Below are 22,372 nucleotides of genomic sequence, written 5' to 3' on the forward strand. Positions count from 1 at the left end.
TGCGGAGCCCTCCCAACAGCCCCTTTCGGTGCTACTCTCCATGTTACACACAGGAACTGAGCGCCAAGAGCTTTGGCAATTTGCGGAAGGTGATGATTCCTAAGGTGGGGAAGCGTTGCCCTCAAGGAACAAGTGGCAAAGTTGGAAGACATTTGGGTTGTCGCACTGGGGAGCGGGGCAGTGGAACCCAGGGGCATTGTTAAACATCTTACAATGCACAGGACTACTTCCCGCAACAACAACAAAAAATGAACAGCCCCCAATGTCAACGGAGCTGAGGTTGAGAAGTTCTGACCTGAGATCACGTAACTGGAAAGCAGTAGAGCGCAGCTTTGAGCCCAGGCAGGCTGACTCCCTAGTCCACACTCCTTGTCACTGTGTATGCTGCTCTTAGACATGTGCTGCACCAATGTTTTGTCATTAAATGTTACCATGTTTACTTATTGAAGGTAATAAATAGGAAGAATAGTAATTGCTGCCACATATGATGCTTTGTGATTTAGCCAAACATTTAAGTAGCCCTGGCTAGTATGGCTCAGTGGATTGAACATCGGCCTGTGAACCGGAAGGTTGCCAGTTCAATTCGAGGTCAGGACACATGTCTGGGTTGCAGGCCAGGTCCCCAGTCGGGGGGCTGTGAGAGGCAACCATTTGATGTTTCTCTCATACATTGATGTTTCTCCCTCTCTTCTCATCTCTCTAGAAATAAATAAATACAATCTTTAAAAATGTTTAAGTAAAATATAAAAATGATAATCCTTATCTAAAAGTTCCCAAGGTACAAAGTAACTAAAACTACAAACCATGTAATATAAGGACATTCCATTGCTGTAGTTCCTTTAGAAAGCAATTTTGTGGTTTACAGCAAAATCTTAGTATCTCTAACCTTTGATCCAGAAATCTCACTTTGGTGCTCTGAGAATATAAGTCAAAATATGGCAAAATCCTGGTGTGCAAATATATATTTCAGAGGGAACAAAAGGAAGTCACCCTAATAGGAGTGCTTAATAAACCAGGCACACGTGCCTGAGAGCATCTGTGTAAGCTGGTGGGACATCACTTTTAGTGTGATATGAGGTAAACAAAAGAAACAGGATATAAAACCATGTACATATGTTTGCAAGCATGTTACAAAGCAGCATCATATAGGAGATGTAAAGAAAATACACTACGAGAGTTGCTGGGTTAGGACAGTAGGATACAAAGTGAATTCTTTGCCTTTTCTTATTTTCTCTCTTTTATTTTCAAAATTGTCTGAAATGGAGCTCACTTTTAATGGAATAAAACAATCAATATATTTTTAGATGTACTTAAAACTGTGGAAAATGCTATCTTTTTTTTTTTAAGGGAGGCCCTTTATGGAACCTGAAATAAGTGTAAACAAGCTTAGGACCTAGATTTGAGCACTTTAAAGGTAAAAACAAATCCGAGAACAGAGCCAAAGTCCTCCCAACACATTCCCTATGTCGCTATTACAGGAGAAAATCTCCTCCCTGGCAATCTTAATGTCTCCTTCTCCCTCTACAATGACTTGATGCATAAAAATTAATCTTTTTCCTCTGCTTTGATCCCTGAGCTCCTTAGCAAAGATTCCATCTTGTTCTATAACACGAGATGAAGCATTTTGCCTGTTATAATGTGACAACGGCCCTACTGAGCACACCAGTTTGGGTCTGAGTGTGCCATAGCCAAAGAGGAAATTTTAAGAGACAATTCCACCTAGAACTGTTTGGCAAATTCATAAAAAAGACACATTAACACTGTGTCTGAAAATATTGCCCTTAATGAAAGAACACAAAACAGAGCTGGGAACAGGGGAGGTGGAAAGGGACGGAGAAAAAGAAAAGCGGAGGTGAGATGCTGCTGGGGTTTTGCCACCAAACGCTGGTCATGTACATCAGTCAGTTTCACCCTCCCCACCCCCGCAAAAAAAATGCATTTGAAACCGTTCTATGAAAATGATTGTTTGTCAAGGCTATGAAAAAACATTCTTTAATTAGTTTACTCAAATATTAAGTCTGACATCTAGAATCTCAATATTAGCAAAAATGTGATAATTATAGCTAGAAGGGTTTTTTATTGAATGTAAATTCATGTATAACACTTTTAGCATATCTCACTCCCCATTGTTATTTTTCATAGTGTTCACACTTAACTGGAAGCCTTTGGGCTCCACTCTGAAATCGGATCTCAAATCCATAGTCTGCACACTCCCTTCTAAAGTAGTTGCAGTTCAGCACCGACTGTGACAAAGGACATATCTAATCCATCCCGAGGGGAAATGCAACCTCGAGGGATCCTGCTGTTGCTGGTGGAGATGGGGTCCTTTCACGGGGTCACGTGAGAAGCGTTTTGGGGGAGGCTCACATGGAAGGATGGGATGCGGTAAGCTTTGTTGAAGTAAACACAAAGGGCTGCCCCAGAGTGAGCTCCGTCCTGCTGTGGAAAAATTCATCGTTGTATTCATCAGGCCCAGAAGTAGGGCCAGTGTCCAGGCATTTTGTACCACTGGTTCAGCCCATGTCTCTGCCCCCATCTGGCTTGCTTAGTCTATGCCCCTTGGCTGCACCTCGGCTGGCCCTGTGCCCAGGCCTAAGTGATCTGCTATGGGACCCAGGTGGCTGCTAGGGCCACATGGCTGCTGTGGAGAGAAAATATGTGGACAAACGGGATGAGCACATGTTACTGGACAAGAGAGAGCAAGAGAGCTCTTTGTTAAGCTTGGGGTAGGACAAGGAGTTTTTCAAAGTAACCAATTTCCCAATCCTTTACATGCTGGCACTGATTCTCTCTAACCAATCCATTTCCTAGATCTTTCGGAGTTCTGTGTCCCTTATCCAATCTGATTCTTTCCCCAGGCTAGGTGCTGCCTCTATGGTTGCTACCCTAATTTCTACTGCACATGCCTCATAGTAGAAGTACCCCTAAGCCCTGAGCCATATTGGCTTCTACTGGGCAGGTACCCAGCAGAGAAATTTCCCCTTTATTGTTCCATCCCTCTCCCCAGTAATCAGTGGGGAACAGAGCAGTGGTTCCCTGGGGAGTGTGTGAAGTTGTAGCTTCCTAGGGAAGCAGGCCCGATGTTGGGTTCAGTTTCCCAGTTTGTTAGGCTTCTTAATGTCTGATTCCCTATGTTCCCTTCCTGTATTAATATCTAGCTACCTACACTAGCACTCCCAAGTTGGGGGCACCCGAGACTTCAGAATGCCCACACTGCTCCAGAAGGGGCTTTCTGTATTCAGTGGAGTCCCACGACACATCCTTTCTCCACAGGGAGGTTCTGTGTGTTTTCTGAAAATCATTTTGACCAACTTGACTGTTAGTTCAGAGAGGGAGTTTGCCAACTCAACCTAGTAATTAGCTTGAAGGAAGAGAACAGGGAACATGTGTTTGGTGTTAAAGTGGGTCAGGTGTGTGCAAACAGGCATTTGCTCATTTTAGCTTCATGGCTTCTGCACTTTATAGAGGACTCGGGGAAGTCAATGACTTACCTGCCCAACATCATGTGATTAGTGAATATCACAACCAGAATCGGAGTTAGGTCTGCCTCATGTCAAAGCTTGTGCTCCGCCCTCTCTAGGACTTGTTGGCATGGGGGAGGGGAGAGTGGATGGCCACAGAGCATGCTCTGGACACCCCATGACAGACACAAATTAATACACACATGCCCAAGTGTGGGCTGACCATGTCACCTTCTCCCAAATATTAGTGTATTTTTGCATGTTCTTATAATAAATATTGAGAAGTGGTACTGTTCGGTGGTGTATTTTGTTTTTTGTTTTGATTTCTGAGAGTGGCAGCCATTGGCTAATCTTTCAGGGTTGTAATCTCAAATGCCTACAAGAGCCAAGCTCTTCTAAAAGACATCGGGACAGAGCTATACAACCAGTACCCGACGCCACTCTGGGCAACTGTGGACCTGGGTGCAGAGTTTTGGATTTTTCAAGAGATGCCAGAAACTTATTTCTTATTTTTGTGTTAACATTCCAGATTTTTTTTAAAGATTGGCAACTATTAAAAAATTTCTTTTTAACTGTGTAAGCCAAATAAAACACGAGCCTGATTTGGTCGTGCCCCTTTGCTTTGCAACTGGTCTAGGTGACAGAGCTGTGCTAGAGATGATATGGTAAGAAGGACTTCAGGTCATCCCTCGTAGAAGTAACAGCCTTGACTTAATTGCTCCCACTACATAGTCGGTGAAGACACACCTTGTCCAGGGCCTGAGCTTAACCTTTTAGGCAGTGCTTGTCATTTAAATAGTATTATTTGGAAAAAGGAAACAATTACCACACATTCTACATTAAAATATGTATAAATTTCAAAACCAATGATCAGGGCAAGGAGTGAGAGGGATTTGCAGTTTTGCAAAATAGAAAAACAGGGAAGAAAAGGCACTGGTTGGTATTAAGCTAATGTTTAACAGAAGCCCTATTCCAACTCTGAGGAGAGACCCATCATGGGATTTCTTGGTGGAGTTTTTTTCCCCCAGAGGGTGCACATTTCCTACCATTCATCCTCTCCCCCAATACTTCCCTCATTACCACCTTGTTACTCTACTGATTCCAGCTGCATTTTATTACTGAAATCCTCCTTTTGCCAAGAAAGAAATCAAATGTGAAAGATAGACCGGTGCTCCTAGCAATGTTGGTTCAGGCAGCCCAAAGGACACCTTCAGGCAACCTTACTACCCAGCAAGATGAGTGCACTCCTATGAAAATATGCTTAGATGAAAGCATTTCAATGCACCTTTTGCTCACATAAACCTCCGGGTGCAGGGACATCTCACGGTTCTGTGTTGAGAAGTGGAGGGATCAAATTCTAATGAGATCACAGATGTGAGAGACTATTTGGGGAAATCCTGTATTACTTGTGTGCTATTAATATTTTTAAATGTCTCCAACTGGGCACTGACATAACAAATTATTTCTAAAATACTCTTAGTAAAACAGCTCAAGTGTATAAATTTTTAAGTCTAAATAAAACCACTTTGCTACCATTTATGGGAGGAAAGCTGTGTCCTCTCTCTAGTTCACCAAGAAGAGGTGAAGAATTATATGTCTGGGAAATTCGTTACCTCAAGTGTTAAGCTCAGGCCCTTGAGCTTGTGGCCTGTGATTTTTTTGGCAGTGGCACAGTTTGACAGAAAGCTTAAATAGCATGGCTTTGCCCCAGGTCACAGAGCCGGTAAGTAGCAGAATGGGTACTCTGACCTTGGGCAAGACCATGCTATGTAAGCTGTTATGGAAGGTATGTCCCAGAAAAAACTGACATGAAATTTCGGTCCCCACCCCACTCTTACTAGCTGTGTGTACCTTGGGCAAGTTCCTTCATACCTCTGAGCCTCATTGGCCTTGTCTCTAAAAGTAAGGGGGAAAAATTTTTTAAAAAACACATCAACAACTAACTTATTGCATGTATTCTCTAAGTTAGAGAGCTCAGTTATAAGTGCATTACATACCTTATTTCACTTATTATCATTAACTGATAATGATAACATCATTGATTTATAAAATTAATTAATAACAACTGAAAATAAGACCATTTGCATAGGATCACCATGACGATTCGGTGATAGAAAACAGGTGAAAGCTCTCTGCCAACCAAAAAGATACATAGGTGTCAATGATAACAAATCATTCAAAAACAAGACAACAGGCCCAAAATGGAGTTGCTTATGCCAAGCGCCATGTCCCTGAACCAAGACTTAATTACAGTTTTGGCCCTCCCAGAAATACAATCTTAAACCAGTAATTAGGAGTCACCTGATCAGCACTTGTTAGGTAACCTGCCTGACAGACCCTTCCCATCCCCTAAAGGGAAGTAACTTTGCAATAACCAACCTCATTTTTTTTTGCCCAGTATGACTTCCTTATTCCCTCTCCTTTCTCCTTTTGAAAAATCTTTCATTTTGTACAGATCCTTGGAGCTCCTTTCTATGTGCTAGATTGGATGCTGCCTAATTTAAATGAATTTTTGCTCACATAAACTCTTAAATATTTTAATATGCTTCAGTTTATCTTTTAACAATATGCAATAAAATTTAAAGCACCCGGAAAAGTCCACAGATTACAAAACCGTTATCTGTGCCCTGAAATATTTTTTTTTATCAGGGATCAAATTATTTTTTACCTCAAAATTGCCACAGGATTTAAAACCCATGGACCTGGAATTTCTATTTGGGGATTTAGTGATCTAAATATCATACCAAGGCATAAGTGATGTATCATAAGTCTTTTCCTAGGCCTGGGTTTTGCCTGGGCAGAGGGTACAGAAAGAACACACAGTCCCTTAAATCTGGGGAGGGTGGGAGGGGCGGGTAACAATCCGCGCCACAGAGAGGGGTATAGTGCAGAAAGGACAGCTGGGAGGGCTGGAAGCAAACCTGGCTGGCTCTGATCATGGACGTCTGTTAATGGACAGAGAGGAAATTATTAATTCTCAATAATAATAACAACATAATAGATGTTTCCTCAAGTACAGTAGAGGTATTTCATTCTATCAACTAGTCTTATGTAACTGCCACACCAGCACACCAGGACAATTACACCAGAAGTACCAACTGCAAATTTAAAAAGCCAAGAGGATAAATCTATCAACCAGTTTCATTAATCTGAACACCACTATGTTGGAATGTGTGGTGACTTGAATCAGCACAAGGCCGATGCTTCCCTTTGCTTGTCAAACTGCCTCTTCATTGATAATGCAAATTGTGACTGCAAACAGCATCTCTGGGGGGCGTTTAAAGTGCTTAAGGGAACACAGTGCACACTTCAGAAGCGTTTCTTTTATATGCAATTAGTCTGTTCATGACACATCATTCTTATCTATTCATTAAAGTCAGTCCCTGGCTTAGCTGGAAGCGTTTTATGGGTTTATAGACTCAGGGAAGCTCAGAACTGGCTGGAGCCTAAAGGTCATCCTCCTCACTCCCCCTCTGGTGGTCTCTCACTCTCCAACATCCGTGCTTGATCCTGCCCACTGAGAGGCCTCTCTTGACTTCCCTGGCAACCCTTGGAAAGATCATGAACTCTGGGGTCATTAGGACCTGCATCAAATCCAGCCTCATCCTTTGCTAGTAACTGGAGGCTCAGTTTCCTCAGGACTGTGTGCAAAGGTGGCTAGCATTTAGTGCGGTATCAAGATGACAGACAGAAAGTCTACGTGTCGTGGTTCCCTGGGGATGGGAATGGGAAGTGACTACCAATGGACTCCAGGTTTCTTTGGGGGGTGATGGAAATGTTCTGCAAATAGATTGTGATGATGGTCACACAACTTTATAAATTCATTAAAAGACATTGCATTGTAGACTCAAAACAAGTGAATTTAATATGTACATTATGCCTCGATGAAGATGTTAAACAAAAGAAAACAAGATATAAAAAATACATAAGGACTTTTTTTAATTACAAAATTACCCCAGGGTGCTAAGCACAGTATACATGAAATAAAAGCTAATTTGGGGTATTGTGGCAGAAAGCATATATAGTAAAAAAAACAAAAAATAGTTTTAGAAAGCTTCTGCTTTATAGTGTTGTAGAGTATAATAATTAGAAGAATATAGTATATTCTTCTGCTTCAAGAATATTTTTAAAAATTGTCTCTATAAAAGATAAAGAGGAGATCATAACACAGACTGAAAAAAAAATAGAGTTCATAACCCCTTAAAAGAAATCCATGAAACCAATGTGTTTAAGAATTCAGAATTTTTTGAATTTTAGAAATGTAATATGGGGCATTTTCCATAAATTACATAACACCCCCAAAAGGGTATGTGGCAACATCTCATAATTAAACACATTAGTATTTCTTTAATGAAATGTATGAATATTCATACTAAGTAGGATAAATACAAGACTACGAGTAGACTTATGTCAGTTCAGTCCCCTTTTTGCCTGCCAGGGAGCTTATTACAAATGTCAGAAAGTCTTGGTCCGTCAGACTTTTGGATTTCAGGAATAGGGGTCGGGGAGCAGTTATTGTCGCACCCAGCACGACCTTGCCTTTCACATGGGAGACACTTCAGTGACTGTTACTTGCAAGTCCTCCCTTTTCTCCCTGTCTTGTCCCCAGAATGTGACAGCCTCTCCCAAGGGAAACCCTGAAGTTGGGGACCAAGATCAGAGATAGATTAGAATTATTTGCTCTGCCACTTCTGAGCTCAGACGAGGCTAAGATACTGAAAGAAAACAGGATAATACAGAAATGTAAAATGGGAAATATTGTTCAGGATGGGGTAGGAGAGAAGAACCAACGAAATTGTTTTAACTCAGGATAACAGAGAGCATACCCTTAAAAACTAGCACAAAAGCACAGAAAGCAGAAAAATGAACATTTCGGGTCTGATCCATTAATAAGTCCCGTATCCTTGACTTGGCTCATTTATTTCAGAATTACCTTGCGGCGATGTATAAAGTCCTGCAAAGGATTTACCACCTGCTCTTCTCCATCTTTGATGCACTGTGTGAGTGATTCTATCCTTCTGCCTCCAAACTGGGAATCTGGCTCAGCAGGGGTTCAGGGTGCTAGGGCACTGTGCCCAAAAGAGCCTGGCTGTTCCCTCAGTCTGGTGAAATGACAGCCCACTGTGGCCGTGCAGACCAAAACCTACATTCCTGCGTTTCAGAGCAACTCTTTTGCATTAGACTCCAACCAGTAAAGGCAGGGGCCTTGTGAATCAATGTGGTATTTCCAGGGCGTAGCACACTGCTCAATGAACTCATGTTGATTAATTGAACGGATGAAAGAACCAATAAATTGAATGCCAAATAAAAGGAGTCTGACAGTTTGCTGTTTTGCAAAGACTATGCCCCTTGCTCTGGGATCAGATATTTCACAGGAAGGATGCTTTTCCTTGGGCTCTCCTGTGGCCCCAAATGACACGTTCTTCTAAGCACCAGTTTCTTCCATGGCTATGCTGCATTAGGAGCTGAGGGAGGTGAGGCAACTATGGGAGTACGAGGATGGTACACTGGCATCCTAAAAATATCAATGTAACTTCTTAACACCTGACTGTCATCCAAGGAATCATTACCCACAAGCACTACTAGAAAAGGGTGTGCATTTTCATTTTCCTCATCACACTGACCAAGCCATCAAGTAACAGAGCAAGGCAGCTCCCAATTTTCTAGATGAGAGGGGTTCAGGGAATGGCGGGGTGGGGGACAGGTAGAGGACTTGTCTAAGTGCTGAATTTTCACAGCACGCAAACATTTTTGCATAGACTGTGTATTCATCTGAGTCGTCTGGGAGATACTGAAGAGAGTGTGGAAGGGCTGGTAAGGTCTCCCAGAACAAACTGTTGCCACTGCTTTAGAGAAACACAGCCTACTCTACGTGCATGCCAAAGAGATTTAGGAGAATCATTATTTGAAGTACAGAAGACTCATAGGCACACAGCAGCATGCTGCATGCCAGAGGGAAACGGGGTGAGGAGGAGGTAGGAAAGGGCATAGGGGGATGAACGGTGATGTACACCTGAGACCTGTATAATTTTATGAACCAATGTCACTCCAATAAAGTCAATACAAAGAAAGAAAAAGTACAGGCCTACCTCAGAGATAGTGTGGGTTGGGCTCCAGAACACGGCAATAAACCAAGTATCACAGTAAAATGAGTGGCAATCTTCGTGGGTGGAGGGTCTTGCCTTTCATTTGTGAAATGAGGTGTGGCTGCATCAGCTCTTTCCTTGGAGCTCTGTTTACCTTACTACCATGTCTCCCCCCCACCCCACCCCACCAACCCCCACAAACAACCTCATCAACTTGCAAAATCACAGACTCGCAGATTCAGAGGAAGCCTTTAAGATGATCAGACCACCCACGTGGTTACTCGCTGTAAGGTAACCTGCAGGTACAGGGACCGCAGGAGCCAACATTTGTGGAGTTCCTGAAATAGCCTGGCAATTCATGCATATACACACACTTATTTACATTATTTCATATTCTTGTAACCACTTACCTCAGTTTCCCCCGAGGAAAGCAGGACTCGGACACTTTGCAGGACTCTCATGTGGCCCACAGCTAACAAGAGTCAAAGTGAGATCCAACCCATAGAAATGCCAAATTCCATGCTCTCTCCACCAAAGCCTGCGGCCCTGCTCCCTGCCAAGGGGCCAATGCTGTGTGGCTGTAAGAACATTTGCCCCAAGAATGTGTAGAAAATTCTGTCCTTGGACCTTTCCCCCACTGTCCTTGAAGACAAAGGAGGCCTCAGAGCTGGGATGTCACTGCTCTTGGGCAGGCAGGTCCCTCCAATGTGGTGTGAAGACAGGTAGGCCCACCCTCTGCCTCAGACCCCCCCTCTCCCAGGGCCCAGCTTTTTCAGCTGTTATCCCAGGGCCAGGTGTCTCCTCTTAGCTGGTGCTTCTCTGCCCTGAAGTTGATTATTCGGAGGCTGCAAAATTGTGGAGAAAAACGGCTTCGTCTTTTGAGATCCAGAGTCTGAAGCCCATGCCTGAGAAAGCAGTTCCTCTCCGTTCGTCTGTTACCTTGGTGGGAGATAAGCAATCAGGGGCACACTGGAGGGACCAGGAAGCCCCCGCCCTCCCCGCCTTCCCACAGAGCACAGGGGCCACAGATGCCTATCTTCTTGGTATACGTATCTCAACTTTTCTGTTTTGTTCTTCCTTCCCTCCCTCCCTTTCCTTCCTTTCACTATTTCATTTTTTGCCTTCATAGAATCACATTAAAATAGAAATTCTAGTAAACTTAGAATCTAAAAGTCTGGGTTCAGAATCTAGTGTTGGGACCATCTGTTGGTAAGTCACGGCAGCACCTTAGGCTTCAGTCGCCTCACTTCCTAGTGATGACAGTAACCGAGAGGAGGAAGCACCGGGAGCCACAGGTTCCGTACTCCACCAGGGCCAGATATTACTTGAATGACTGGAACGGGCACTGCCCTGTAGTAAGTGCTGACCACGGCCCAGGGCGTATTTCAGAGGTTCTGTATACATGATCGCATGCTATCTCATTCGGTGTGACGAGAAGGGAGGTGACCTGTTGCTTATAACAGAAGGGGGAAAGGGCCTAAAGACACTGTTTTGGGCAGACGTATTTAAAGACCTTTTGGCTGTGGTTCTGGGGTCTTCAACAGAAACACTTTAGGTAAGTGGTTAAATTAAATAAAAATAAACAATACATCCATTCAATAAATCATAACACAGCCAAAGAAAATAAAATTGTAGAAAATTTCATGACATGGAAAGATGGTCCCACTATTTTTAAGCTGGTTACAAAACAGACTACACATTATGATTCTTTCATAAACAGTATGGATTTACATATACAGACATACATCCCAACATATTTGCTTTTGTTGTCTCTAGTTGGTAGAACTGTGGCTGAATTTTGTTGTTTCTTTCTGCTACTTTGATATTCTGCAAAAAAGATGTATTGCCTTTGCAATAAAAGATTTTTAAACAAATAAAGTCAAGCAAGTCCAAATCAGCCCATTCATCAACTTCCCGTGTCTGGAGTATAAGTGCTTGGCCCAGTTAACCCTCCAGCAGCCGCATGACTGGATTCCTTGTATATAAACGGCATCCTTGCCCATGAATTCTCAGACACTAGACCCCAATCTCAGCTTTGGCTGCAAAGGAAATCTCTCCCCTGGCTATCCAGGAAACCACCACCGCAGGCAGCAAATGTGTATGTAGGTGGATCAAAGACTCTACATCGGGCCGGTTGTGAAGCCTGGTAGAAATGCTCAAATTTTATACTGCACATATGAATATATTTCCATGAGAGCAAAGGCAATTAGCAATCATTCTTTATATAGCATGTTTTGGGCACAAATGTTTATACCTGGCAAATTATGAATTCACAGTGGCTATTAATATCTATGTAATTTATATAGAGAGATGAAAGTGCGGTTTAGTAAACAGTCAGCAGACTGAGAATAAAATATTTGTTTGGTCATCTTCCGCAACTTGTTCAAGATGATTTAGCTGCATGTGCCTCAGCTTCCTCATCTGTGTGGGAGCCATAGCTTGGTTTAATGGTGCTACCAAGAACCTTTAAATAGGCAAAGCTGAGTCTGAAGCCCAAGGATGTGCTTTGGAGATTGTGCTACCTTAGGCAAGTTACTTAACTTTGTTCTCCTCAGGTTCTCTTGCTGCCCAATGGGCAATACTTCCTATCTCACAGAAGTTTTATGCCTGGCACACAGGGACTCTTCTGCTGATGATGGGGAGAACAGCCTGGCCATTGTGTCTCTCACTTGAATGGAAGAGAAGTTCCTTTTTACTTCCCCATTGAAGTTGTGCAGAGTGCCACATAGACACAGTTGTTGAGCGAGGGACATTGCTCACCTGATACTCAGCTGCCCTAAAAGGGTCTCAGGTTTTTAGCAGCAGCAACTTGCTCCAAAGGCATGCTTTTTCTTGATAATAAAACTTCCTCTTTCCAGCAATGGAACTTTTAAGTGTTGACAGTTTTAGATAAAAATTTTTCTAAGTTACATTTTACAATAGTTATTTATCATTCTGGCTTCTTAAACTAGACACTCTGACCTGCAGGTAACCTTTCACTGATGTCTCAGGTCCCCATTTATTATGCAGCAGGGTGACAGCTCTCTCCCTGTGTTAACGTTAGTTTTTACCCACCTCTTCCAAGTTCTTGCTTCTTTTGCTGCTATGGTTCCTGTCTTGAGAAGCAATCCTATCACCTTCTAGTTGCAATAAAATCAATGCTATAGGATTATCCAGTGCAAACTCCTTCTTTTGAGAAATAAGAAGCAAATTTGGAGAGGTGAAGAGAAACCGTGGACCTAAGTTCTCCTGGAGGTGTTTAGTCGACTATGGATTGGAGAGCTGAGGACAAGAGTTTCATATAGGAACTACATGGTAAATAAAAATCAGTAAGGATCAGATAAAAGTCTGCTGAAAGAAGGAAAGCACACGGCTTGAGTCCAGCCACTGTGCAGAACTTCCTTTCCAAAGACCCTTAGAAACATTTCCTACACACGTCCCCACCCCCTCAGAGCAAGAGGGCTGGGGGACCTGGGAGACTGACCTCCAGCTAAGAGGGGCCACCTGTATGTGCGCGCACACACTCTCCTTGTACGCACACACACACCCTCCCCCCAACAGTAAGCCCCATTTAACCCCTGTTGGCTTAAACAGGACTCATTTTTAAATGATGCACTTTGAGATAACCTGCAGATCTGTGCACCGAACATGTTAAAGGCCTGCAGGAATCTACATCAGAGGCTGGACACATCCTTATTCTCATCTCCCGCCCGTTCCTGCAGCAACGGCCTCGCGTGCTATCGAAGAAACAGGCCTTTTCTCTCCAAGCTCACAGAACTGCTGCCGGGGAAGGAACAAATACAAAAACTTTAACAGCATCTCAAGAGTGTTCCCCCTTTGCTCCTCAGCAACTACTGACAATCAATGTAAAAGTAATCCTAGTTTTTATTTGAAGCTATCTTGGCTTTAAAAGAACCTTCCCAAAAATGATTGATGCGATGAATTAAACCCATAGGTAACCCCTGAAATCTGCTTTGAATAGCAATAAATTCCTAACAATATCTTCAAGGCCTGCAGCAACAAGATCTAATCTCTGAACTCCTAAAGGTCAAGATTTGCTGTCTGGTAGCACGGCTCAAGAGTAAATGCTCCCTAATGCTGTGCTAGGCGATTGCTTTGCACTCCAGACAATGTCAATTTTGTCCAAGTAGCCGCAGATGTGTCTAGCATTAAGTCAGAATGGTGTCAAGGGCCCTTCTTGAACACCGGCTGCTTCTCAGAGAAACTGGTCCTAAAGCCCTAGTCTATTACAGTCCATGCCCAAAAGGCAGACGTTTAAGGCTTAAAGGAGGATGGAGAATAAAGCTGCATTAGATTTTTTAATGTTTCTGAGTCAGGAGACCCAGGGGAAGAAATTCTCCGGTGATCCTAATGTCCTTCCCTCTCCCCTCTCACCACTGCCAGTCCTTTGGATTTCCTGATTAAGGTGTTGCTGTGCTGTCCATGAAGTCTACTCTTGATTTGTTTTCCTGATAAACCATTCATCACCACTGGGGTCCACTCCAGCTATGGGAAAGCTATAATAGACTAATGAACTCATCCAATTAAGAAACGTCCATGTTACAGGAAGTAGTGTGCCATGGGAAGGCATGGGCTGGGGGCGGGGAAGCAGAGCATGAGCCAACCTCGGAGCAGAGTACTCAGTATAATGAAGCCCACAAATGCAACAGTCCCTATGCCCCCAGCCCTGAAAAGAAGACACTGCTTCTTCCTAACTCAATGCACTTCTTTAGTTTTTTAAATTGGCAAGACTCAGATGAAAGTATTTTGTTTTTAAAATTGGTAGGGCTGAGTGTAAACCAAGTAGCTCTCATATTTTACTGGAAAAACACATTCATTTGCCACCATTAGTATCTCTGCTACTGTGGAGTCATAGATTTTTAAAAAATTAACTTTATTGAAGGAACACTGGTTAATATTGAGTTGTTGATTTTTCCCCCCTTTCTTTCTATGCGCTCATCATCCTTGGGTTAGCCTTAAAATAAGCCACTGTCTACTATGCAGGCTGGCATGAGTTCCTAAGGGCATACCCTGCCTGTCTATAGAAGAAATATTTCTCTTTTTAATTTTAGGGAGGGCGGGGAGAGAGAGAGAGAGACAGAGGCAGAGAGATTGACTTGTTGTTCCACTTATTTATGCATCCGGTGGTTGATTCTTGTATGTGCCCTGACCAGGGATAGAACCTGTAACTTTGGCATGTCTGGACAATGCTCTAAGCAATGCTCTGAGCTACCCAGCCAGGGCTGAGGAACTATTTCTTGAGGCAGGGAAGCCTGAGTGTTGCTCCTTACCTTAAAAAGAGACTCTCCTCTTTGGCGGTATATCTCACATATTCACTTTGCAGTGTCCATGACCCAGGAGGAGGGAACGTGCCATATAATTCTCTCGCACCTCCTGAGTCTCCTTAGTAACTGCTGTGTAACAAGTGGCAGAGGTTACCATCATTCACTGTGGACCATCTGTCAAAAAACACAATGTGTTCCACAGATATGGAATTTGTTCCACAAATATGGAAATCGACAAAGGAGGTGAGCCTAACTTCTCTGCATCAGAAAACAGTATTAGTGGGAACCCTAGGGCTTGATTTCCTTCTTTACCTCTTCTGCCCTGACTGCATCATGTGTTTGGTCCTCCCTCGCTGCCAGTAACTTGCACTGGATGCTGAGTACCAACAGGAAGAACGTTAACTTAAACCAGGGTTGTAAACCGCAGAACCCAAGCGGGTAACACATAAATGGGAAAGGCTGCAGGTGTAATGCGGAGGTGTGTGGTGGGCACTGCGGCGATCTGGAGGCAGCAGCCATTCAGCTGGAGCCAAGAGTTGCCATGTAGAAATAATTGCATTGCTGAGTCATCGGCTTTTTTTTTTTTAAGAGAAAGAGAAATCCAAATTTTATTTGGATGAAATCTCTAGAATGTTGAACATTGGTTCAAATTTTTCTTAAAGATTTTATTTATTTATTTTTAGAGAGAGGGAAGGGAGAGAAAAAGAGAGGGAGAGAAACATCAGTGTGTGGTTGCCTGTCACGCACCCTGCACCAGGGACCTGGCCTGCAACCCAGGCATGTGCCCTGACCGGGAATCCAACTGGTAATCCTTTGGTTCCCAGGCCTGCACTCAATCCACTGAGCCACACCAGCCAGGGCTTAAATTTTTAAAAACATTGTGTAGGCCAAACAAAACTCAGCTGCCTATAAAATCTAGCCCTTGCAATGCCATTTGTGATTTCTGCTTTAAACCCATTTATAGCTCAGCTCAAATAGGAAGTCCTCTGCCCAATGAGACAATGCTGGTGGGGAAATCAGGAATAGTGGAGAGGTAGCAGAGGACTAGCTGGGGGGAAATCCTACCTGCATGTCCACACAGGCCTGAATATTGAGCAAAGCTCAGGATTTTATATGTACGAATGGGTTCATTCCTCTTATGGAACCCATTCCTCTTATTCTAAAAGGAGGAATATGGGAGTAATTAGTAGCAAAAGAAACTAAGAAAGGTAGCTAAAGAGGCTAAGAAAAGTGAATTGTGAGTGCAGATAGCCCAAGGTCTAAACCAGGGATGTTGCAATGGACTGAATGAATTTCCTCCCCCACCCACCCAAATTCATTATATTGAAGCCCATATCCTCAATGTGATGCTTATTTGAAGCTGGAGCCTTTAGGAGGTAATTGGACTTAGATGTGGTCATGGGGATAGAGCCCCCATGATGGGATTGGTACCCTTATGAAAAGATAAAGGGACCAGAGCTGCTCTCTCTACCACGTGAGGGTACAAGAACACAGCCACCTGTAAACCCAGAAGAGGGCTCTGACCAAGAACCTGACCGTGCTGTCACCCAGGTCTCAGACTTCCAGCCTCCAGAACTGTGGGAAATAAATGTTTGATGTTAAAACCACCCAGCCTATGATATTCTGTTATAGTAGCCCAGACTGATTTAGCAGATGCTAAGCAGGATTCATCACACCTGCCAGCTCCAATGGACTAGATTGATAGGCTACTGGGAGGTTGGGAAGTTGGAAGGAAAGAACGCTAACAATAGTGGTATCTTGAGTGCAATGTTTTTGCTACCTTTGGCCTGAAAGAGCAGAACATTTAAGCATTACCAGATAATTAGCTCAGAAAGGCAGGGTTCCAAGTCCACATATAAGGCAACAACATAACCATGCGCTCTCAGAATGTTATGCTTTGTATCTTTAAGTCATGTTTATAGTGATTCTATAAAATACGTCACTATTTGGATTTACATTACTTATTTTGAAACATAAAAGAACATTCACCACATTGGAAAGAAGAGTTTAAAATATAGATTCTAAAGTGAATGACTTGATATCTGTGATTATGTAGAAAAATATCAAATCACACTTGGCCCTCAATATTTAAATGTTAGAATTACGTTGAGTCTGTGTTCCACTCTGGAAATCCACTGAAGTGGATGCAGTAGTGCACTCCTCACATTCCCCTTCAGGCCCTGGCAATTCACTTTCCCGGCTGCTGGGAGTGTTGGCTACTGCTGGCTCACAGCTGAGACCTCTCCGGAAACTGCCTTCGCCACAGTGCTGCTTCTGGGGGCAGCCTCCATGCAACCGCAGATCAAAGGAGGCTATCAAGTCGTGTCCCTCCCTTGCCTCAATTAGGTCAACTCTGAAGGCCCATCCTAGTTCCAAAGCTCCCTTAAGATCACCTGAAACCTCTGTTGCAACTACATTGCTGTTCAGTTCCTTCTTTGCCCAATCTTACTTCCTTTTCTTTCCTTGTGCACATAAATCTCATAGTCTCAGTATCGGTTTCCTGGGAAACTGACATACAACATGACCTCGTTGAAGTACAATCGACCCTAGAACAACACAGGTTTAAACTGCATGTTTTTTTTTCAATAAATCCTGTAAATGTATTTTATCTTCCTTATGATTTTATAACATTTTATTTTATCCAGCTAATTTATTATAAGAATGCAGTATATAATGCATGTAACATATACAATGTGTGTTCGTGGACTGGTTATGTTATTCGTAAGGCTTTTGGTTAACAATAGGCTATTAGTAAAGTTTTGGGGAGAGTCAAAAGTTACACTCAAATTTTCAACTTTGTGGGGGTTGGTGCCCCTAACCTGCACATTGTTCAAGGGTCAACTATATAGAATAGATGATGAGAGATGCTGTGGACCAGGCTAATTTTAAATGACTTTCACATTGATGGAACAGAATTGCAAATTTAGAGATGCAAGGAAGATATTATGTCAATTTTAGTGAAAAACATTTTCATATGTGAATATTTAGCTTTACCTATGTGTAGGGGATATATTTTGTTGCAATTTATCTCTGTTCCTTTGAGGGACTTCTTCCCACCCCAATCATAAGATTTGAGGAGCAGGTGCCAACTGTGGTGTCCAAGTCCCTGGAGGCAGGAGTAGGCAAGTGACCCTGGTCTGGCCAGTCCTGGTCCACCATGCGCTGTCTGTAGGGATTAGTCCAAGAGAAGGGCTTGTGACCAAGGCAGAGACGATCAGAGTCATTCCACAGGATTCAAAAGAACAAGTCAACAAAGACGGGGTATCTCTTTCCTCTTACATCCTGAGTGATAATAAAGTAAACCTGGAGCTGCTGGCAGCACGTACCTCTCCGCCCATCTACAGAAGAGAACAAATCCAGCACTTAAAGAGAAGCAGAGCCAAGGGATGAAGTGATAAAAAAAAGACAACACTGCCTATGTTCTTGGACCCAACTGTGCTTCAGTCAGAACTAACCTTGGACATCCCAGTTACGTGAACCCAAAATACTCCCCTTCATTTTGCTCAGGCTGTGTTGAGTTGGGATGTCCATCACCTGCATCTGGAAGATTCCTGATTACTTCCCTGCATCAGTAATCCAGTGACAGATGAGAACAAAAACAAATAACAACTCTGAGGGATAATAACAAAATAGAGGTACCTAGCGTCAGAGGCCAAGAACTCTACCAGACCCTAGCAGAGTAATACATCCATGAACTAGCAAGGATGCATGCTGGGCAAGTTCTTTATCTAAAAGCTCACACCTAGCTTCTGTGGCTGGGGAAAGGTAAGACCAATGCAGAGGTGACAACGGCAACACAGCAAGAAGTTCTTGGCCTCCACTGCCGAATATTCAGGCTGGCAAGGAAATGGCAGGTGGCATTGGGGCAGATGGAAGACACCATTGAAGAAAAACAGTACATGCTAAATGAAACCAGGATGCTGTTACAGAAAAACAAAAAATGCACAGACACAGACCTGATTAAGCAGCGTATAGATGAACGCACAGCCAGGATCGAAATTGGACTGATTACCAGACTCCTTGTGCAAGGCCAGTTCATCTGCCTGCAGTGGGGCTTACCTCACTATGAGGCCAGGGCTTCGAAGCCAGGAAAAACTGAGGAGATTTTCAAACTATAACTCAAGTCTCATAATGAGGTTTCCTAATCCAGAAGAAAGTTTATTTCTCAGAAGGATGAGCCAATTAGATCTTGAATGTAAACCAGACGACAAAACCTTTCTCCTTGACTGGGGAAAAAATTCAAATATCTTCTTAAAAACCTACAAAACATTGGTACTCGCCACCTGACATGTGCTCACAGTTTGTCAGGGCCTTCCTGCCTGAGTGGACAACACTAATCCTAAGGGGCACGGACCTCACTTCCTCTCCTAAGCATCATTTGGAAATAAGACTAAGGCCTGTGGGAGGAAGACTGAAGACTGAGTGACAAATCTTCTCACGGAAATGCCATCGCCAGACATGTCAGCTGATGCAAAGAAATGACCCAGTTGCTGGGAGTTCTCATGGCTGCAATCAAATGACATACCTCCCTCAGAATATTTTTAGGCTTTTTTTTGTAAAGTTATAGATTTGCTTAAAAGTGGGCTTTGTGTGTGCATTTTATCTTTTGACCCTTCCAATTTGCAAATAACACCCCTTAAAAAGTGCATCATTGGATTGCCCATGGTTTTCCACGGAATGTTTATATGAGACCCATCCCAGCCTCCTTCATTCACATACGCAGAGCACGTGTCTCTGTTAAATGCATGTGTTTACTTTATCTTAAAGCATGTAATTAAGATGCACTTAAGATCTGAAGGCTCATACTGCATCATTATAAGTATTCTGCCTTAACATAATTAGAATGTGCAAGGTCAAAGCTGGTTTTCAAATTATGTCTAACAAAAATGGACCAAGGAGAGATGAAAAGACAAAGGATGTGCCCTCTCGCATGTGGGGAATCAGGTGAGAATCCCATGGCAGGTCACCTATACATCAGCGTCGTTTCTCCCTACCTCCAAAAAGGATGGGTTTCACCAATAAATACAAATCCTGTAAGTAAGGAAGGAAATAAATAAAATCTCAAACCTAGGAGAATTAATATAGGCAGAATATAGAATAGCACACAGGCAGAAATAAATGGGGGGTTGCAGTGTAAAACAAGTAATCACTGATGCCCTCACTGGGTGTCAGTTGGTTGGAGCATTGTCTGGTACACCAAAAGGTTGTGGATTCAATCCCCAGTCAGGGCACATGCCTAGGTTGTAGGTTCAATTCCCGGTTGGGCACATACAGGATGCAACCAATTGATGTTTTTCTCTCTCTCTCTCCCTTCCTTTCTCTCTAAAATCAATAAAAACACATCTTGAGGTCAGGATTAGAAAAAGATCATTGATGGCCTATGAAAATAAAAACAAATAGGACAATAAAAAATTGCACCGGGTATTTTTGGAGTAAAGGACACAGTGTTGAGTTGAGGGCAGGAGGGATGGAGAAGGTTGGCCTGATCTGGGCTTTGGCTGAGAAGGCTGATGGCAGTGGAGGGAGATGAGGACCAGGCAGGCAGTCTGGAGGAAAGGGCTGCCAGACTCATGTTAACACAGGGGCCTTCCAGGTCAGGGGAAAGCAAGTGAAGAGGCAAAGGCTCATCGGTTTACATACATCCTGTAGTTCATAAGCAGAGGCAGATTAGCTCTGATGCTAACAGAAATTAAACTTCAGTGCTCTTCTCTTGCAGAAGCCCATCCGGGCTCTAACATTTTGTTCACATAGTCATAGGTGTTTGTAAAATTTGCAAAGATAAGATATTTTAGACCTAATTTGTTAATAGGTGGTTTCAGTTTCTTTCTTACCTGATTCCCCCTTGTTCATATGGACCCTCATGTTGTGTAGTGTAATTGGTTATGAGTACCTTGGGGATCTAGCTAAGGTGAAGTTGGGGATCCATTTCGATTGGGTTCAGTGGATTATACTGATGTAGTTCAGCATCTCTTCCATGTAGGTCTATGGACATCTAGGGACGTCTAGTTGTATAGGGACGTCTTCTAGGAATACTCCTCTTGCCCACTTGGCTGGCTCATAAAGGTACAGAGCGAGAGGTGCTAGAGCCAGTGAATGTCACCTTTGCCATCTGACTTCAGACATACGTGCTGAAGGGAGGAGAAATGCAAAACGTGGTTACGTGAAAAGGTCTTCCAATCATCGGATGTGGAAAATTATAAAGAGGATTCAGTTCCCATCACCACCTACTCAGAACAGAAATTGGATCTCTTGTAACAATAAACTCAGTCATGCAGGGTACACAATTACTATGACTTTTCTAGAACTTTGATAAGAATTGCACGACAGAATATATAAGAATCCTTATGTTTACAGGCACTAACTGTTAGCAGTACTGCAAACAGCTGTGGGACAAGTTGACTGCTTTAAGCTTTTCCACAAAAATACTGAATCAAGTCAGACATTTTATGCATCTCTATAAAATACAACACGATGAAGATAACACAAAATTCATATACTGTGTGCCCAAAGGACTTCGACAATAAAATGATTAATTCATGATATCATTTCAAAGAATATTTAAGATTAGTCCTTGCACAAGAAAACTTGAAATGTTCTGAATTCTTAAATGAAAGAAACTGAGCTTTTCACCAAATTGAAAAACAATCCTACATTCCTAAAAATGTATGTGATGTTACTGATAACAATTGTAAAGCTGAAAAAAAGATATTCTAAATGGTCAAGAAATAAAAAAATCTTTTGTCAACCATATTAAAGGAAATTACCATTAAGGTTTCTCTATAGGAAATGTTATATTTGAGAAGACAACATGTTTTCAGCTAGAAAATATGGGGGGAAAGGTATTTTAGAAATATGCCAAGCAGATAATTAATGTTGGGCCTACTTCATGTTATTTTTCTGAATTTTGTGATAAATTTTTTAATTTATCACTTATTTTTATTTCTAGTATCCCTTTGAATAAACGTATCCTTTCATACCTAATTTTGTTTCTGTAATTTTGTATTTTTTGGTAAGGCCCCTCCCGCCACCCAGATTGTAGCAGCGTCAAGCCCCACAGAGGCTGTTCCTGGGGATGGATTTCCTTCCCTGGACAAGGGACATAGTTCAGAGGGAAAAGGTCTTGAACCAGCCCTCCCGGTTCCACCCAGTGACAGTGGGAAAGGTGTATGCCTTTATTATCTGCATTCACAGCCAGTTAATTAGACTTTGAGATAATTCAGGTGACTCATTACCACAACATCTTTCTACCTGCCTGCTGAAATCTACCTGTACCTGGGATTCCTTTACCAGGAATTAAAGAATCCCATTTTCAGCTTAAAATCAAATGTTTGTGTAAATTGGTTTCAGTGTAAATTAGTTTCATTTTTCACTGTTGTAAGGTCGGGGGTGGACTGGGAGGAACAAAAAGACCTGAAGGAAGAGGGAGAAGAGGAAGCAATAAGAAGGAGGAATGACTATGAGGACCATCCCCACCCAGGAGAGATGGAAGCATCCAGAAATGGGACAGAGAACAACTTCGCAGGCTGACAACTGTTGTGCCCTTGCCTTCAGTGTGGCAGTG

The 22,372-nt window shown here is 42.7% G+C and overlaps 1 pseudogene; it reads left to right on the plus strand.

Moving 5' to 3' along the window:
- LOC112311030 (LYR motif-containing protein 1 pseudogene) overlaps positions 1 to 18,956 on the plus strand; it is a 30,513-nt pseudogene extending 11,557 nt beyond the window's left edge.
- The last annotated feature ends 3,416 nt before the right edge of the window (positions 18,957 to 22,372 follow it).

Source organism: Desmodus rotundus, chromosome 7 (genome assembly GCF_022682495.2).
Source record: "Desmodus rotundus isolate HL8 chromosome 7, HLdesRot8A.1, whole genome shotgun sequence".
Classification (NCBI taxonomy): domain Eukaryota; kingdom Metazoa; phylum Chordata; class Mammalia; order Chiroptera; family Phyllostomidae; genus Desmodus; species Desmodus rotundus.